This window comes from Hyaena hyaena, unplaced genomic scaffold (assembly GCF_003009895.1).
Source record: "Hyaena hyaena isolate Hyena2069 unplaced genomic scaffold, ASM300989v1 scaffold_461, whole genome shotgun sequence".
Classification (NCBI taxonomy): domain Eukaryota; kingdom Metazoa; phylum Chordata; class Mammalia; order Carnivora; family Hyaenidae; genus Hyaena; species Hyaena hyaena.
The window spans coordinates 1054564-1072989 of NW_024081095.1; the positions used below are offsets into that span (position 1 = coordinate 1054564).

An 18426-nucleotide genomic window follows, 5' to 3' on the forward strand; every position below is an offset into this window, starting at 1 on the left:
TGCAGTAAAACAAATACTGAACTACATTATGTCTGATATGTCTAATGTTTATCAGAAAGTAAACATGACAGTGGTCATCTTAAGCTATATAAAATTTGGTCAAAATAAGCACAACAGCCACAATGGTTTATTTGAAACCTGGTTGCTAAAAAAATAAAATAAAATTCAAAATTTAGGGTATTATACATCCCAAGGTTCACTAAGTATAATTCTGTATACGGGGTTTTAACCAGATGTTCATTGGCATTATCATTATTTCCACAGTAAGCTTTAATCTGAGGTCACCTTTGGAACCTTCAAAATATACAAACTATGAACTTCTGCAATGTAATTATATACTTGAAAGTTATGGCCCCAAAGTACTGATACAACAAAGAAAAGGTCACCTATCCAAACAAGTCAGGATGACAAAACATGTATCACCAATAACAGTTCACTTAGAAACATCAAATAACCACTTCCCCTCCCCAAACTGAAAATAAATGGGCTTGAGCTTGAAGAGAGGGAAACATTGGATCTTGGAGTATACAAAGATTGGCTGCTTTTGCATTATCCTATCATTGCTGAGTCCTGAAACTAAAAAGTCAGATAAACACTGGCAGTTCAGAGGCCAAAGTGGGCTTGCTTCACACCTTCTATCTGGGATCTATAGCGGGATATGGCTGAACAGGTAAAACACAAATTCACTGTTGTGTGTCCTTTGGATTGCCTCAGCCAAGATCATCAAGATATCAATAACCTGAATCTTCAAACAGTGTCTCCTTTTGTCCCTTTATGGAATGGTGTTTGTGACAACGGCTTTGAAGCTTTTGAAGGCAGCATTATTCTGGAACTAGCTGGCCCAGAGAAGATCCTGTGGGTAAGGATAGCATCAATTTTGGTGCCTCCTGCAGAGAGTAGCTGGTTGGCAGCACAGCAGATGGTGCCACGCATGTCAGCCATGTCGTCCACGAGGATAGCCACATGGTCCTTCACATGGCTCACAAGAACCACTCAGTAATCCACTTCATTTGCTTTCTTTCTCTATTTGTGACTCAAGGCAACTTCCACATTGATCTTGTCTGCAATTGATGTGACCCTTTCAGCTCCTCTGGTGTCAGGTGAACCGATAATACAGTTCCTCCACTTGGCAATGTTCTCCTGAATCCACTGCAGGGCCACAGGCTCCATGTACAGTCACTGAACTGGAGTGTAACTGAATCGGTGGATCTGAGAGGCATGCGGGTTCATGGTGATGATGTGCTGCCTCAGCACCCGAGAGCATATTTGCCACAAGCTTCATAGACTTCGGAGCATGATTCTTGTCCTTTTAACCTTGTTGAGAGTATGGAAAACCCCAGGATCACGACAGTTACTCTGGATGACGGATGACATGACCTTGCAGGTGTTGATCATGATGAGGAACTTCATCAGATTGTTGTTGATTTCTCCACACCACTCTGGATGTTATAGACACCTTCATCTTTCACGCTTTCACCGATCCTGACTCTGGTCTCTGGTTGCTGAACTTCTTAGTGACCACCTTGCCCAGTTCCAGCCCCAGCCAGTCAGCCACGCATGGTGACAGGTCGTGGTGTGAGCTGCCACTAAGAGCATGTCACTAGGCATGGCAGAGGTGGCGGTGGCATGGGGGTGGGAAAGCGCACTGTCCCTGTCTGGTGTTGATATCAGGGTGAATCTGGCATTATAGAATTGTCTGTGAATTATTTGTTTCTTTTTAACTTTTTAGGAGCATATTTGTAGAATTGGTATTATTTTTTCCTTGAATTTTGGGAGAAATGATCTGTAAAACTATTTGCTCCTGGAACTTTTGGTTTTGTGGGAAAGTTAACTACAATTAATATTTTTCATAGATAAAACTTTTTATGTGTGTAGGCATTAGAAGTTGTGACTTTCAAGAAATTTGTTCATTTCCTCTAAGTTGTCAAATTTATTGCCATAAAGATGTTCAAAATGTTCCTTTATTATCTTTTAAATATTCACAGAATCTATACTTATGTTACTTCCCTCAATCCTGATATTGGAAGAACTAGTGTCTACTCTCCTTTATTCTTTTCTAATAGACTGGTTAGGATATATGTCAATTTTATCGATGTGATTAAAGAACCAGTTTTTGGTTCCATTGTTTTTTCTAAAAAAATTTCTGATTTCTAGATAATTTAGGTTCTGATATATTTTTTTTCTTGCTTTTGAATGCTGTTTGGATTTATTTATTATTATTATTCTTACAAGCAGTTTATTGTCAAGTTGGTTTCCATATAACACCCAGTGCTCATCCCCACAAGTGCCCTCCTCCATGCCTATCTCCCCCCTCCCCTCAGCACACCCATCAGTCCTCAGTTTATTCTCAGCATTCAAGAGTCTCTCATGGTTTGCTTTTCTCCCTTTCCCCCACTATTTCCCTCCTTCTTCTCCCCCACGGTCCTCCGTTATGTTCCTCCTAAATCTCCTATATGTGCAAACATATAGTATTTGTCCTTCTCTGCCTGACTTATTTCGCTCAGCATAACACCCTCAAGGTCCATCCATGTTGCTACACATGGCCAGATTTCATTAGGCTCTGATATTTATATTATGTCTTTTTTCTACTTTGGAAGCCGGTATCATTGACTTGAGATGATTCTCATTTTCCAGTATTAAGCATTGAGTGCTTTAATTTTCTCCCTAGGTACTGTTTTGTAGTGGCATCCCACACGTTTTGATATGTCATATTAGTTTTATAGGGCTTCCATACCAAAGTGTTATAAACTGGATGTCTTAAAACAAGAAAAATTTTATTCCCTCACAGTCCTGGAGGCTAGATGTCATGAATCAAGGTGTCAGCAAGACCATGCTCCCTCTGGGACTCTTGTTACAGTCCTCCTTACCCCTTCTTGGATTTTGATGGTAGCAGTAATCCTTGGTGTACCTTGGCTTGCAGGTACATTATACTGGTGTCTGCACCTGTCATTTTGTGATGTCTTTTCTTTGTGTGTCTTTCTCTTCTTGTAAGGGCTCTAGTCGTGTTAGATTAGGGCCCATCTTATCCAGTATTACCTCGTCTTGAGTTAACTAATTATACCTGTAATGACTCTATTCTCTCTTTTTTTTTTTTTTAACTTTTTTTTTATTTGTTTCTAGGAGAGAGAGAGAGAGACAGCGTGAGCAGGGGAGGGTCAGAGAGAGAGGGAGTCACAGACTGAAACAGGCTCCAGGCTCTGAGCTGGCAGTCAGCACAGAGCCCAACGCGGGGCTTGAACCCACGAACCGCGGGATCATGACCTAAGCGAAAGTCGGACGCTTAACCGACTAAGCCACCCAGGTGCCCCTGTAATGACTCTATTCTCAAGTAAGGTCACATTCAAAGATGCTGGGGGTTTAGAACTTGAATATAATTTTTGGAGAAAACAATTTAACTCATAACAATTACTTGTATTTTCATTCTGTTCCAAGTGCATTCTTTTTTCTTTCTACTTTTTTTTTTGACCTGTGGATTATTTAAAATTACGTTTCTTAGTTGTTAAATATTAGAGTTTTTCAATTTAATTTTTTAAAACTGTTTTTAATGTGTTTTTTTGAAGGAGAGAAACATGCATGAGTGGGGGAGGGGCAGAGAGATTGGGGGAGACAGAATCCCAAGCAGACTACAGGCTCTGCACTGTCAGCACAGAGCCTGACTTGGGGCTCGAACCCACGAACTATGGGATCATGACCTGGGTCGAAGTTGGATGCTTAACCGACTGAGCCATGATTTGGGTGGCTTCCATGTCTTAACTTTTGAATATGTGGAATATATTTATAATAACAGTTGTTTTTTAAAATTTATTAATTTATTTTTGAGAGAGAGAGAGAAAGAGAGAGAGAGAGCATACAAGCAGGGGAAGGGAAGAGGAGAGGGACACACAGAATCCAAAGCGGGCTCCAGGCTCTGAGCTGTCAGCATAGAGCCCAATGTGGGGCTTGAACTCATGAACCATGAGATCATGACCTGAGCTGATCATGACTGAGCCACCCCTATGATAACAGTTCTAATGGACTTGTTTTCTAGTTCTAACAATGGCTGTGGTTCAGTTTATATTGATTTGTTTTCTCATTGTGAGTCATATTTTCATAGTTTTTCAGTGCCTGGTAATTGTTTTTCAGTTTTATTGAGGTATTATTGACATATAATAACTATACATGTATAAGATATCCATTGTGATTGGATACACACACACACACACACACACACACACAAACACTGTGAAATAATTGCTGTAATCAAGCTAATTAACATATCCATCATATAATTTTTTATCTTTAAAGTTTGATTTGGGTTTAAAAAAGTCTTCCTTGTCTTAACTTATGGACACATGGAATATATTTATAATAACAGTTCATTCTTTTAGTTATTCCCTTTTTTGGATAAGAAATCTTACCAAGTTTCAAATATACAATACATTACACCATTTATAGTCTCCATGCTATACATTAGGTCTCCAGAACTTATTCATCTTATAGCTGAAAGTTTGTACCCTTTGACCAACATTTCCCTATTTCCCCCTACATCTCCAACCCTCGATAACTACCATTTTACTCTCTGCTTTTATGAGTTTGGCTGTTTTCGATTTCACATATAAGTGAGATCATGCGGTATTTGTCTATTTCTGTCTGGTTTATTTCACTTAGCATAATGTCCTTAAGGTTCTTTTATGTGGTCACAAATGGCAGGGTTTCCTTCTCTTTTAAGGCAGAATAATATCACACTGTGTAAACATATCACATTTTCTTTATCCATTCCTCCATCAATAGCTACATAGGTTGCTTCAGTAGAGCTACTGTGAGTAATGCTGTGACAAACATGAGAGTGTAACTATCTCTTCAAGATAGTGATTTTATTTCCTTTGAGAATATACTTAGAAATAGGATAGATGGATCATATGGTAATTCTGTTTTTTTCATTTTTCTGAGGAAACTCCATACTGTTTTTCATAAGGCTGGACCAATTGACATTACCATCAGCAGTGTACAAGAGTTCCCTTTCACCACATCCTCATCAGCACTTGCTATCTTTTGTTATTTTGATAATAGCCATACTAATGGGTATGAGGTGTTGTTTGATTATGGTTTTGATTTGCATTTCCTTGATATTAAGCCTTCTTATCACAAACATAAAAACACAAATAAGTAGGGTGGGAGGAAACTTTTGGATGCGATATGTTTATAAGATTGATTATGGTGATGACTTCAAGGACATATGTTTATCTTCAAACTCTTAAAAGTAGTATACATTAAATATGTGCAGCTTTTTTGTATGTCAATCATAGCTCAATAAAGTGTTTTTATTTAAAAAATAAATAAAAACATAAAACATGTTACTAAAAACATAGTTTACTATAGTTTTAGTAGGGTTCCAGAAAATAGATGGAATTGTAATTAGATGCATATGCTCAGTGTACCATATTGAAACAGAATCAACGTTAGTAACTTAACTATTAACATACTTCTAAATATTCTCAGGATAAAAAGATATTCTCAAAATGTAGACTTGTAAAACCTGAAATTCAAAGTTAGTTCTTTTCCCTTTTTCAACGGAAAATGAGGAAAAGTCATCATCACTGAAATTAGGTTTCTTACTTTCTGGAGAAACCTAATTTCTCACATTCTTTTGGAACAGAGGCACAGAGAGGATTGATTATTTGGGGACTTTCCTGTGCATTATTATTATGAAGATGGTTTAGATTATGGAGTTCTTCTAGAACTCATTCAAGAACTCAAAATACATAAGGAGAATGTTGAAAGTAAGTAGTGTAGTTCTTTAAACATTAATCTGCAATACCTGGACTTAATTCTTTTGTAGACTAAATGCCTGCTCAATCAGCTTAGCCCTATTTTGTTCCAGCACAGATATGCTAAATACTGTGAAATTGGTCTCTGCCAGTGACCTTTCTAGTGTGAGCTTGAAATGCTCCCTCCTTTTGTACATTAGTCTCCATGGAATTTTTCGTTTAAAAGCAGGCTTATCTATTTGTACTAACCTGGATAAAATGTTCTCATCATTATTTTGTAGTGTTGTTTACATTTTCCAGTACCAGCATGATCAAGTTTACAAAGTTTTGGCACTCTTTGTAGAGACAACCGCTTAAGAAAGGAAACCAGTGTTGTATTACAAATTCTTCGTTTTAAAGATCCCCTTTCTTTCTTCTGACAAACTGCAATGGAGCAAAAAAACAAGATAGCTCTTAAGAATTAGAGAGATTAGAATAGTGGAAATTTGTAACTCTTAAGAGTTGTACCAATTGTAGTTTAATTTTTATTGATATTATAGAAAAATGCTCAAATGTTTCCTTTGATGCAAGGCTTCATTTGGAAAGTCCAGACATGCACCAATGAGCCTAGATGAATTTGCTATTTTGTTGTCTGGCAACAGTTTCACTACTTTTGTTGAAATAATGTTGGATTTTTCTCCCTTATGGATATTGTTACTATGTGTTGCCAAGCGCCAAAAAGATAGGCACTTTCGAAGTTCATGATAATAGATGCTCACTGTACAGACGATTGTTCCCCCTAATCTTTGCCCTAATTCAAGGGACTAAAACATCATTTAAGTCATAATTGGGAGGAATAATTTCTACATTCTTTGTAATCCTGCTTTAGGAGAAAGGACTTTTTATTTCTCCCTTTAATTAAAATATACAACTGACTTCTCAAAACACATATGAATCTAATATAATTTTCTAATAAAAAGGAGGAGCTGCAAGGGAGATTTTATATATGGTTTCTATAACTACTTAGAAATGAAAAGCAAATGCTATCTTCTTCGGGCATTTATTCCATGAAAGTTTGTGAGTTTAAAAGAGTAAAGAATCAGAACAAATTAAAAACTAAATGTGGGGTGGAGTTACTTTTTGAGGCACTGCCATGAGTTTCCTGGCTCAGCTGGTGGGAGATGTCAAACAATACACTGAAATAAATGAACACAGTAACCAAATAAGAACCATAACTTACACAAGGATGTGTTTTAAGTTTGGGAGAAATAGTTGTTACTTTGGCTGACAAGGCCCTGTTGTTCAGTTTTGCTTATTAAATCAGAGCAGATATATTGACATGCACTTCAGCATACATGTATAGTTCTTCAAAGTGACTCTTCCTAATATTGGAAATTCTTGGCTACTTTCCAGTCTAAGGAGAGGTTAGCCAAAGACTAAAGGTTTATTAAGACCACCCAAAATACCAGACTCCACCCCTTCTCTGAATCTGTGCCACTATAATACAAATGCAGAAAACTTAGAGGGATGGAGGGTGAAGTGGAGGGCAGATGGGAGAGAGGAAGGGAAAAGGGAGACAAAAGAAAGAAAATATAAGTTTTCATCAGATGAAGTTAATTCTCTTTCTGCTTTCTGAATAGATGAAAAGACAAAAAACTATTACATGAATTCATTTTATTTTATTATTTTAGAGAGAGAGTGCAAGCGGGGCGGGGGAGAGAGAGAGAGAGAATCTTTTTAAAAAAAATTTTTTTAATGTTTTATTTATTTCTGAGAAAGAGACAGGCAGCGTGAGCAGGGGAGGGTCAGAGAGAGAGGGAGACACAGAATCGGAAGCAGGCTCCAGGCTCTGAGCTAGCTGTCAGCACAGAGCCCGATGCAGGGCTTGAACCCACAAACCGTGAGATCATGACCTGAGCCGAAGTCGGACGCTTAACCGACTGAGCCACCCAGGCGCCCTGAGAGAGAGAGAGAGAGAGAGAATCTTAAGTGAGCTCCATGCTGAGTGTGGGGCCCAATGCAGGGATTGATCCCACAACCCTGGGATCATGACCTGAGCTGAAATTGACTCAGCTATGCAGGCACCCCAATTCCTTCTTATCAAAGATGTTTTCTGTTTGTTGTATATAGCCAGAAGAACACATTGTGATTTTCTGTAATACTCATATGATGCCAACTGCAATGGGTGTTTTGGCTATTTCTCAGATTTTATTTTAAAGCATATATAATATTGGAGCACCTGGGTGGCTCTGTCAGCTGAGCATCCTACTCTTGATTTTGGTTCAGGTCATGATCTCACGATTGGTGAGTTTGAGCTCTGCATTGGGCTCTGCACTGACAATGCAGAGTCTGTTTAGGATTCTCTCTCTCCCTATCTTTCTGCTCCTCCTCTGCTCACCTGTTCTCTTTCTCTCTATGAATAAATAAACTTAAAAAAAATAAAGCTTATATAATATTTTTTAGAATGCCTGTTTTAGAAGATTAGTTCTAATATTAGCTCCAAATTTATACTATAATATTTTGCATGGAGGCAACTATAGAAATTGATTGCATGGCATCTTGAAATTATATGGAAAATTCTTGCTCATTTTAGTGAATCTTTTTGTTTGGAGGTTATTGGGCCAAGATGCTGAGTCTAACTGAGATTCAGTTGAACAAAATTGCTTTAAAAGATTCACATAAATGTTTGTTAGAATCAGTCAAGTGATTATATACTTCTCAGCAAAACATTCTTAACTGTCCTTTCCAAATTTGTATATTGATACAACTTTGTCCTTTCCTGTGAGTCTCCTCAAAAAAAATTTTTTTTACAGTTAAATGGGGGCAGCACAGTGAATAGAAATGGTAAGTAGTTTCATGTGCTGTGCAGGAACTCAGTTATTTTTTAAAAATATTTTTTTTAATTTTTTAAAATTTTTTAAATTTTTATTTATTATTTTTTTACAAATAGTTTATTGTCAAATTAGTTTCCACATAACACTCAGTGCTCATCCCCACAAGTGCCCTCCTCCATGCCCATCCCCCTCCCCCCCACATCCATCAGTCCTCAGTTTTTATCAGCATTCAAGAGTCTCTCATGGTTTGCCTCTCTCCCTTATCCCCACCATTTCCGCCCTTCTTCTCCCCCTTGTTCCTCCGTCAAGTTCCTTCTATACTTGCAAACATATGATATTTGTCCTTCTCTGTCTGACTTATTTCGCTCAGCATAACACCCTCAGGGTCCATCCATGTTGCTACACATGGCCAGATTTCATTCTTTCTCATTGCCATGTAGTATTCCATAGTATAGATAAACCACATCTTCTTGATCCATTCATCTGTTGATGGACACTTAGGCTCTTTCCATGTTTTAGCTATTGTTGAGAGTGCCGCTATGAACATTGGGGTACATGTGCTCCTATGCCTCAGCATTTCTGTATCCCTTGGGTAAATTCCTAGCAGTGCTATTGCTGGGTCATAGGGGAGTTCTATTGTTAGTTTCCTGAGGAACCTCCACACTGTTTTCCAGAGGGGCTGTACCAGTTTACATTCCCACCAACAGTGTAGGAAGGTGCCCGTTTCTCCACATTCTCGCCAGCATCTAGAGTTCTCTGATTTGCTCATTTTAGCCACTCTGACTGGTGTGAGGTGGTATCTCAGTGTGGTTTTGATTTGTATTTCCCTGATGAGGAGGGATGCTGAGCATCGTTTCATGTGTCTGTTGGCCATCTGGATGTCCTCTTTGGAGAAGTGTCTGTTCATATCTTCTGCCCATTTCTTCACTGGGTTGTTTGTTTTTCGGGCGTGTAGTTTGGTGAGTTCCTTATAGATTCTGGATATTAACCCTTTATCTGATATGTCATTTGCAACTATCTTTTCCCATTCCATTGGTTGCCTATTAGTTTTCTGGGTTGTTTCCTTGGCTGTGCAGAAGCTTTTAATCTTGATGAGGTCCCAATCATTTATTTTTGCTCTTGATTCCCTTGCTTTTGGGGATGTGTCAAGTAAGAAGCTGCTGCGGTGGAGGTCAAGGAGGTTGTTTCCTGCTTTCTCCTCTAGGGTGTTGATAGTTTCCTGTCTCACGTTCAGGTCCTTTATCCATTAAAAATATTTTAAAATTTATTTATTTATTTTTTTTGAGAGACAGACCGGGGAGTGGCAGAGAATCCCAATCAGGCTCCATGCTGTCAGCACAGAGCCCTGACGCAGAGCTTGATTTCACAAACCATGAGATCATTACCTGAACTGAAATCAAGAGTTGGATGCTTAACCAACTGAGCTACCCAGGTGCCCCAAGAACTCAGTTATTTATTTATTTTTTAACTAGCTGTGAAATGAATGTGAAATGGAGAAATGCATCAGAAAATATTCTAGGAGATCAAGCAGATCAAATTCAAGGGATAGAGATTGAAGGAAGCAATTAAGTAAGAGACAATGTGAAGAAAGTATTATGATGGGATATTAAAAAGAAAAGAACAGTGAAGGGAGGCCAGGCCTGAAGTGTGAAGATTTGGACAAGAGAACTGGATAACTGTGTTCTCTGGAAGACATAGAAGATCCATGGCTAGTAAAAGAGGGATGGGTAGAAATTGCAAGACTAACGGCAAGAAGAAAGAGATTGAACACAGTGGTTATGTCTTGCACATGGTTCTCTTGTAACTCTCCACATGTGCTCCTCAGCTTTTACACTGCAACATTCAGTGCATAGAACTGGTTTATTCACTCCTGTGACTTGCTCATTTCATATAAACATCCCCCTAGTGGTTTAAATATGTCTGGAAGCAATTACATTTCTTAGAAGTAACTGTGCTTTCTAATTAAGATGCTATGAAAAATGTTGCCAGTCTTAAAAGTCAGACATTTTATTATTACTGTGAAGAATCCTAAAATTCTCATGAAGAAATTATTGTCCATGGATCCATGATCTTGGAAACTTCTACATGTATACATCTAAATATCTATCTACTAATCTATCTAAACAAATAAATACATGTGTTTAGATGCTCCCATTCTGTTATGAATATATGCATACTCAGAAAAACTGGCCTTCATAAATTCATATCTCAACATTCTGAACTTGGGAAAAAAAGAGTTTTAGTTTTTTCAAGCAAAGTAGGTTTGAGTTAGAATATTTTACAAACAACAAACACATAAAGTGTCCAAATTTGAAAGACAAATTAAAAGATAAAAATTGATCACTTTGAAGATCTATCACTTTAAATTGTGCATCTTATAACTACACAGTTAAGTTCAAAATTTTAATCCTCAATTCATTGACAATGCAAATTATTTGCCAGCATTTGGAAGTCAAACAGGGTGAGAGGGGCGAGCCTTTACATATTCCAGGTTTAATATCTAAGCACCAGATGGAAACAATTCTACAATGAAAGAAAGAAATCTGTTAGGATATTTTGGAGATCTGTTCAGTTCAGCAGCACGTCACTGGTTTTGGAGGCCAATTTCTCAGAGGACTTATTTGAATTGCAGATACTGAAGTAGTGCACTAATTTAACCCAGAAAATGCTGAATTTTGGACTTCTTTAAATTTTAATAGTAGTTAGGTTAGAAAAGTAGCCATTTTTGTTTCAATAATGACTCTCGTATACCTGAAGCAAAGTATTTTGAGGCAGATAAGCCAGAAGAGAAGGAGTGATTTTTATTGAAATTGAAATAATAATAACATTGAAATAATAATAAAGTTTTACTATTAATACCTACAACTATGACCATTTTAAGGAAATTATAAAATCATCTATATTTAAGTTTTGCTATGAAAATATTTATCCAGGACAGTTTATGACATTTAATATTGAGGGACTTGAAATAATTAACAATTGAAACTAGGCTATGGATCTTTCAAAGAGTGATTTTGAGTGAATCTGAGTAGAAACAAAGGGCAAAAAAAATCTGCTTGGTAAATAATGGATGGCTGAGCTTTGACAGTGAAAGACTGGGGACTAGTGGGATATTAAGCAATAAATCTCTGAGGGGGCCTTTTTCATATTCATACCTGTGTTTTCTGGCAAAATAAGTGTCAAAATTTGCAGCCATATGACAGCAAAATTATGCATTACATGGTGAATTATAGATTTTGGATGAAATCCAACTCAAATACTTTCATAAGAACTTGACATGATAAACAAAACACGTTGCTTTTCCAAACTGCAGCTTGTTTAAAATTAAAAAGAAACACACAAAATATTACTATTATAATAGGTGATCAGAGTGTCAATGCTTCTCACTTCCATTACTGGATTTTTATTTTATGAAAAATTGCGAGAGGACTGTATCTGTACACAAAGTGCCAAGAGTTTAAAATAAATGAGGACTGAACTAATGGAAAGCAGGCAGTGAGCGAAAAGCTTGTTCATATACTTTGTTGGATGCGGGGAATAGGGAGAGTCTTGGCAAGAGCAAAGGGAATAGAATATTTAGTCTTCACCTCTCTGATTTGGTTCTCCTCTCTCTGCTATGTATTTGGACTTTTTGGCAAAGAGACGGAAATGAGGCAAGGAGAAATGGAAAGGAATTTAGAAACAGCAAAGAGGAACAGAAGAGAAATGTTACAAGGGAATAATGGTGAAGAAATTCTCATTCTCTTCAATCATCCACAATGTTGAGTTGTTGGTTCCAAGGTAAAAGACATTACTCAGTGTTCGTCTTCCAATGAGGCATGTCTTTGAGACAGTTAGCCTACCTTCATAGTATTGAATTTAGGGAACAGTCTGAGACTGACAGGAAAACAGATTCCGTGGTGCTGGGGTTGTATTTGAGCAATGTAGAAGGTCAAGAAGAGTAAACTTCCTCACCTGGACTCTACTAGACTGTGTACTTTGTATTGTCAAAAAAGAACAAGTTTCTCAAACAATTTGCAGTTGCTCTGAAGACATGGGAGCTAAAACTGCAAAAGGACAACTGGTCCATGAATCAAGAACCATGTTGGGGCACCTGGGTGGCTCAGTAGGTTAAGCGTTCGACTTCGTTTCAGGTCATGATCTCACGGTTCATGGGTTTGAGCCCCGCATCAGGCTCTGTGCTGACAGCTCAGAGCCTGGAGCCTGTTTCAGATACTGTATCTCCCTCTCTCTCTGACCCTCCCTTGCTCACACTGTCTCTCTGTCAGAAATAAATAAAACATTAAAAAAATTAAGAAAAAAAAAGAACCATGCATTCAGGTCCCACATTTATAGCTACTTTACACACTGCGAGCTAACCACGTGTGTTTTTTTCTTCGCGCTATACTATTCTAGCCTGGACAACATGGAGGTTGGTTTGTTTGATTTCTGAGTTGTCTTCAGACTCTGAAAATCATTGATTCTGTGTTTGCTTTATTCTAAGACTGAAACACCTGTACTCTCAGTGTCCTGAATAGATTAAATAGCTGGCAGAGGCCTGTGAATATTTAAATGCTCTTTCTGTTTTACCAGGCTTTCTTATTTCTGTTCTCTGTTCTGTGGAATTGTAGAAATCCGTGCTTTATAAATTTTGCATTAGGAAAACATAAATTGGACAACTCAGTTTATACTTGATCTCTTGATTGACTTGATTATTGAACATAATCAGTTTTTCTGGAATCATAGAGATACTTTTGTGCAGATTGTAGAAGTGATTGATGAAGTAGAGAGATTTGTTTGTGAAGACTAATAATATGCAAAGTGTTGAAAAGTGGGGTGCTGGTGACTAAGTTAGGGATAGAGGAGTTAGGTCAATAATGGCCAGTCCTACATACTGGATTTAATTCTTTCCCAGGGTGTGTGTGGGGTAGTGGGGAGGTATTTCTTTTAAGCTGAGAACTACTTGTCAATGTGTTCTGGAGGCATGATCCTCATACTATAGGTTCAGAGAGTTAGCTCTTGATTCTGATTTTACATTAAAGTCACTGGGGTCTGTTATTCTGGTACCCACTTTGTTCTGTATTAGTTATTATATAAACCTATATAACCTCTCTGCACTAAACCATAGAATTGAAGAATTTTAGAGACAGAGTACGTCTTATGTGTGATCTTTTCCAATTTACTGCTTAGAGATGGCTATAGCACAGTAAAATGTTTATTAAAATGGGCTTGGATTAAAAATAGTGTATTCCCCAGCTTCTTTGTCATTTAGTTGGTGACTTTGGGCATTTTTTTTGGTAATCCAGCTGCCTTTTATTTATTTATTTATTAAAAACTTTAAAAATAAAACTTTATTGAGATATAATTCACATGTAAAGTTCACCCTTTAAAGTGCATATTTATGGAGTTGAGATGCCATCATCACCATCTAATTTTAGAGTATTTTCGTCACTGCAAAGAGAAAGCGCATACCTACTGGCGCTTCTCTCCATTTTCCCGTACTCCACAGACTTGCTTTAATGTAGTGTTAACTTTTCAAGGTCATCCATGTTGTAGCATGTATCAGTATTTCATTCCTTTTTGTTATGGATAATATTCCATATGTGGACATGACACAGTTTATTCATTCATCAGTTGGTGGGCATTTGGTATTGTTTCTACTTTGTGGCCATTGTGAATAGCTGCTGTGACATTCCTATTCATTCCTGTAATGCTGTTATGACATTCCTGTGCAAGTTCATTTGTCTGAGTTTTATATTTAGGTGTGCAACTGCTGGGTCAAATGGTAACTTTATGTTTAGTTTTGAGGAATTTCTGAACTATTTTCCAAAGTGACAGTGTAATATTAAAACTTCTACCAGCATTGTATGAGAGTTCTAATTATTCCACACCCTCGCTAATACTTGTTTGTCTTTTTTATTATAGCCATCCTAGTGTGTGTGAGTTGATACCACATTGTGGTTTTGATGTGCATTTCTCTAATGACTAATAATGTTGGGTATCTTTTCTTGTGCTTATTTGGCTATTTGTATAAGTTCAGAAATATCTTGAAATACTTAGTCTGTTTTTAAATTGGGTTGATTATCTTTTTGTTGCCAATTTATAAGAATTCTTTAAACATTCTGAATACAGGTCCCTTATAAGATACATGATTTGCAAGTATTTCTTTCATTCAGTTTGTTTTTTCATTTTCTTGATTGTGAACTTTGAAACACAAAGTGTTTTAATTTTGATGAAGTGTAATTTACCTATTTTTTGTTGTTTGTGATTTTGATGTCACATCTAGGAAATCATCGTCAAATCTAATGCCATGATATTTTACCCTTATGTTAATTTCTTTTCTAAAGTTTATTTAATTTGAGAGAGAGAGAGAGGAAGAGACAGAGGGAGAGAGGGAAAGAATGAGCAAGGGGGTGCACAGAGAGAGGGAGAGAGATACTCTGGCAATGCAGAGCCTGATGTGGAGCTTGAACTCATGAACTGTGAGAGCATGACCTGAGCTGAAGTCAAGAGTTGGACGCATAACTGACTGAGCTACCCAGGCACCCCTTCTGGGTTTATTTCCAAGAGTTTTATTGTTTTAGATTTTATATTCAATTCTGTGATTCATTATAAATTAACATTTGTATATTGTATGAAGTAAGGGTCTAACTTCATTCTTAGGCATATAGATATCCAGTTGGCTCAGAATTCTTTTTATTTTTTTATTTTTTTTATTTATTTCTAGGAGAGAGAGAGAGAGACAGAGTGAGCAGAGGAGGGTCAGAGAGAGAGGGAGACACAGACTCCGAAATAGGCTCCAGGCTCTGAGCTGGCAGTCAGGACAGAGCCCGATGTGGGGCTCGAACCCACGAACCGCGAGATCATGACCTAAGTGAAAGTCGGACGCTTAACCGACTAAGCCACCCAGGCACCCCTCAGAATTCTTTTTAAAAAGATTTTTTTTAACCTGTTGAATTGCTTTGACACCCTTGTGAAAATTGATTGACCCTCAAATGGAAAGTGTATGTCTGGATTTACAGTTTTATTCCATTGATCTCCTGGAACTTTATAGTTAAGTTTTGAACTTATAAGTGTGAGTCTTTCAACTTTATCCTTCCTTTGAGAGATTGTTTTGGCTAGTCTGGGTCCCTTGCAGCCATTTGAATTTTAAGATCAGCTTGCCAACTTTTTGGAAAAAGGATAGCTGACATTGAGATAATGCATGTGTTGAATCTAGATTAACTCAGCAAGTATAGCTATCTTAATATTAAGTCTGAATCCATGAACAATATATGATGCCTTTCCATTTTAGTGAGAGAGTGTGAATGGGGGAGAAGAGCAGAGGGAGAAAGAGAATATTAAGCAGGCTCCATGCTCACTGTGGAGCCCAAAGTGGGGCTTGATTCCACGACCCTGGGATCATACCCTGAAATCAAGGGTTAGACACTGAACTGACTGAGCCGTCCCTCGTGTACAAGTCTTCTACATTATCTTGTTAGATCTATTCCTAAGTATTTTATTTTTTGATTCTATTGTAATAGAGTTGTTTTCTTAATATATTTTTCAGATATTATTGCTAGTGTGTAGAAATAGAACTGATTTTGTATATTGAATTTGTATCCTGTAACCTTGCTATACTTTTTTTTGTGGATATTTTTTAGGATTTTCTAAATACAATATTATGTTACCTGTGAATAGATTGTTTTACTTCTTCCATTTTAATCTGAATGATTTTTATTTCTTTTTCTTGCCTAATTGCCATAGCTAGGACCTCTAGTACAATGTAGAAGTGTGAGTAGACATCTTTATCTTGTTCCTGATCTTAGAAAGAAAGCATTTAGTCTTTTACAATTAAGTATGATGTTAACTGTTGCCATTTTGTAGATGGCCTTTATCCAGTTAAGGAAGCTCCCTTCTGTTTCACATTTGTTATGTTTTTGTCATGAAAAGGTGTTGAATTGTTTCATGTACTTTACCTATCAAGATGATCATGTACTTTTTTTGTTCTTTATTATGTTAATGTGGTATATCATATTCATTGATTTTCATTTGTGGAACTTGTTTTCACTCCTGTGATAAGTACTACTTAGTCATGAGATACAATCTTTTGTTTTTTTTTTAATGTTACGCAGTTTGGCTTGCTGCTGTTTTGTTGAGGATTTTTCATTTATATTCATAAAGGTCATTGGTCTGTAGTTGTCTTCTGTTAACAATTTCTTTGGTTTTAGTATCATTGTCATTGGTCTGTAGCTGTCTTTTGTTAAAGTTTGGCTTTACTATCATGGTAGATAGTAAAATAGAATGTACTGGGAAGTGTTCATTATCTTGTGTTATTTAAAAGAATTGTGAAGGATTGGTATTAATTCTTATAACACTTTAACAAGTTGAAGTTATCGGAGTCTTGGCTTTTCTGGGTGGGACTATTTTGAATACTAATTCAGCCTTTTTTACTTGTTATAGGACTGTTATGATTTTCTGTTTTTTTCTAGAGTAAGTTTTTGTAGTTTGTAATTTTCCAGTTATTTGTTCATTTCCTTTAGTTTATCCAGTTTGTTAGTGTATGTTGTTTGTAGCATTCCTTTTTAATCTCTTTTTAAGAGAATTCTGTAAGTTTGAAAATAGATGTCCCTTCTTTTATTCCTTATTTTAGTAATTTTCATCTCTCGCTTTCCTAGTTCAGTTTAGCTAAAGGCTTGATATTTTCAAATAAATTTGTTTTTGTTGATTTTTTTCTATTTTTCCTATTTTCTATTTCATTTATTTCTGTTCTAACCTTTATTATTTCCTTCCTTCCACTTGCTTTGGTTTTAGTTTGCTCTTCTTTTTCTAGCTTCAAGCTTTGACCTTAAGGTCAAAGTCTTGTATTATTGATTTGAGAACTTCATTTTTTAAATATAGACATCTACATCCACAACTTTTCCTTTAAGCACTTTGTTAGCCACATCCGCAAATATTAATGATATTTTGTTTATTATTTTCATTCACTTCAAAGGATTTTCTAAGTTCTATGATTTCTTTTTTGTCCTATTTTTTAGGAAGTTGTTTAATTTTACATATTTGCAAATTTCCCAAATTTTCTCCTGTTACTGATTTCTAACTGTATTCCATCATAGTTGAGGAGTATACTTTGTATGATTTAAATTATTTTAAATTTATTAAGGCTTGATTATGATCTAACATGTGGTCTGTTGTGGAAATGTTCCAGGTATACTTGAGTAAATTGAGTATTCTGCTATCGTTGGGTAGTATTCTATAGATTTCTTATATCTAATTGTTTTATTTTATTTATTTTTAAATTTATTTCTAGGAGAGAGAGACAGCGTGAGCAGGGGAGGGTCAGAGAGAGGGAGACACAGACTCTGAAATAGGCTCCAGGCTCTGAGCTGGCAGTCAGCACAGAGCCCGATGCGGGGCTCGAACCCATGAACCGCGAGATCGTGAACTAAGCGAAAGTCGGACGCTTAACCGACTAAGCCACCCAGGCGTCCCTATATCTAATTGTTTTATAGTGTTGTTCAGATTTCTGTTTTCTTCCTAATACTCTGCCTGGTTGTTCTATTCATTATTGAAAGTGGGATACTGGATACTGTTTTGTTGAAGTGTTCATTTCTCCATTCAATATTGTCATTTTTTTGCTTCATGCATTTTGGAGCTTTTTTGTTAAGTGCATATATGTTTATAATTGTATGTCTTTCCAAAGAATTGCTTTCTTTATCATTATAATATGTCCTTTCTGGTCTCTGGTTTCACTTTTTCTCTTAAACATTTGTCTTATATATTTTTTTCAAATTTATTTATTTTGAGAGATACAGAGAAAACACGAGTGAAGCAGGGACAGAGAGAAGGAGGGAGACAGAGAATCCCAAACAGGTTTCTCATTGTCAGTGCAGAGCCCAATGTGGGGC

The 18426-nt window shown here is 36.7% G+C and overlaps 1 pseudogene; it reads right to left on the reverse strand.

Annotated features, from left to right (window-relative positions):
- Positions 1-285: 285 nt before the first annotated feature.
- Positions 286-18426, reverse strand: part of LOC120246290 — a 32978-nt pseudogene continuing 14837 nt past the window's right edge.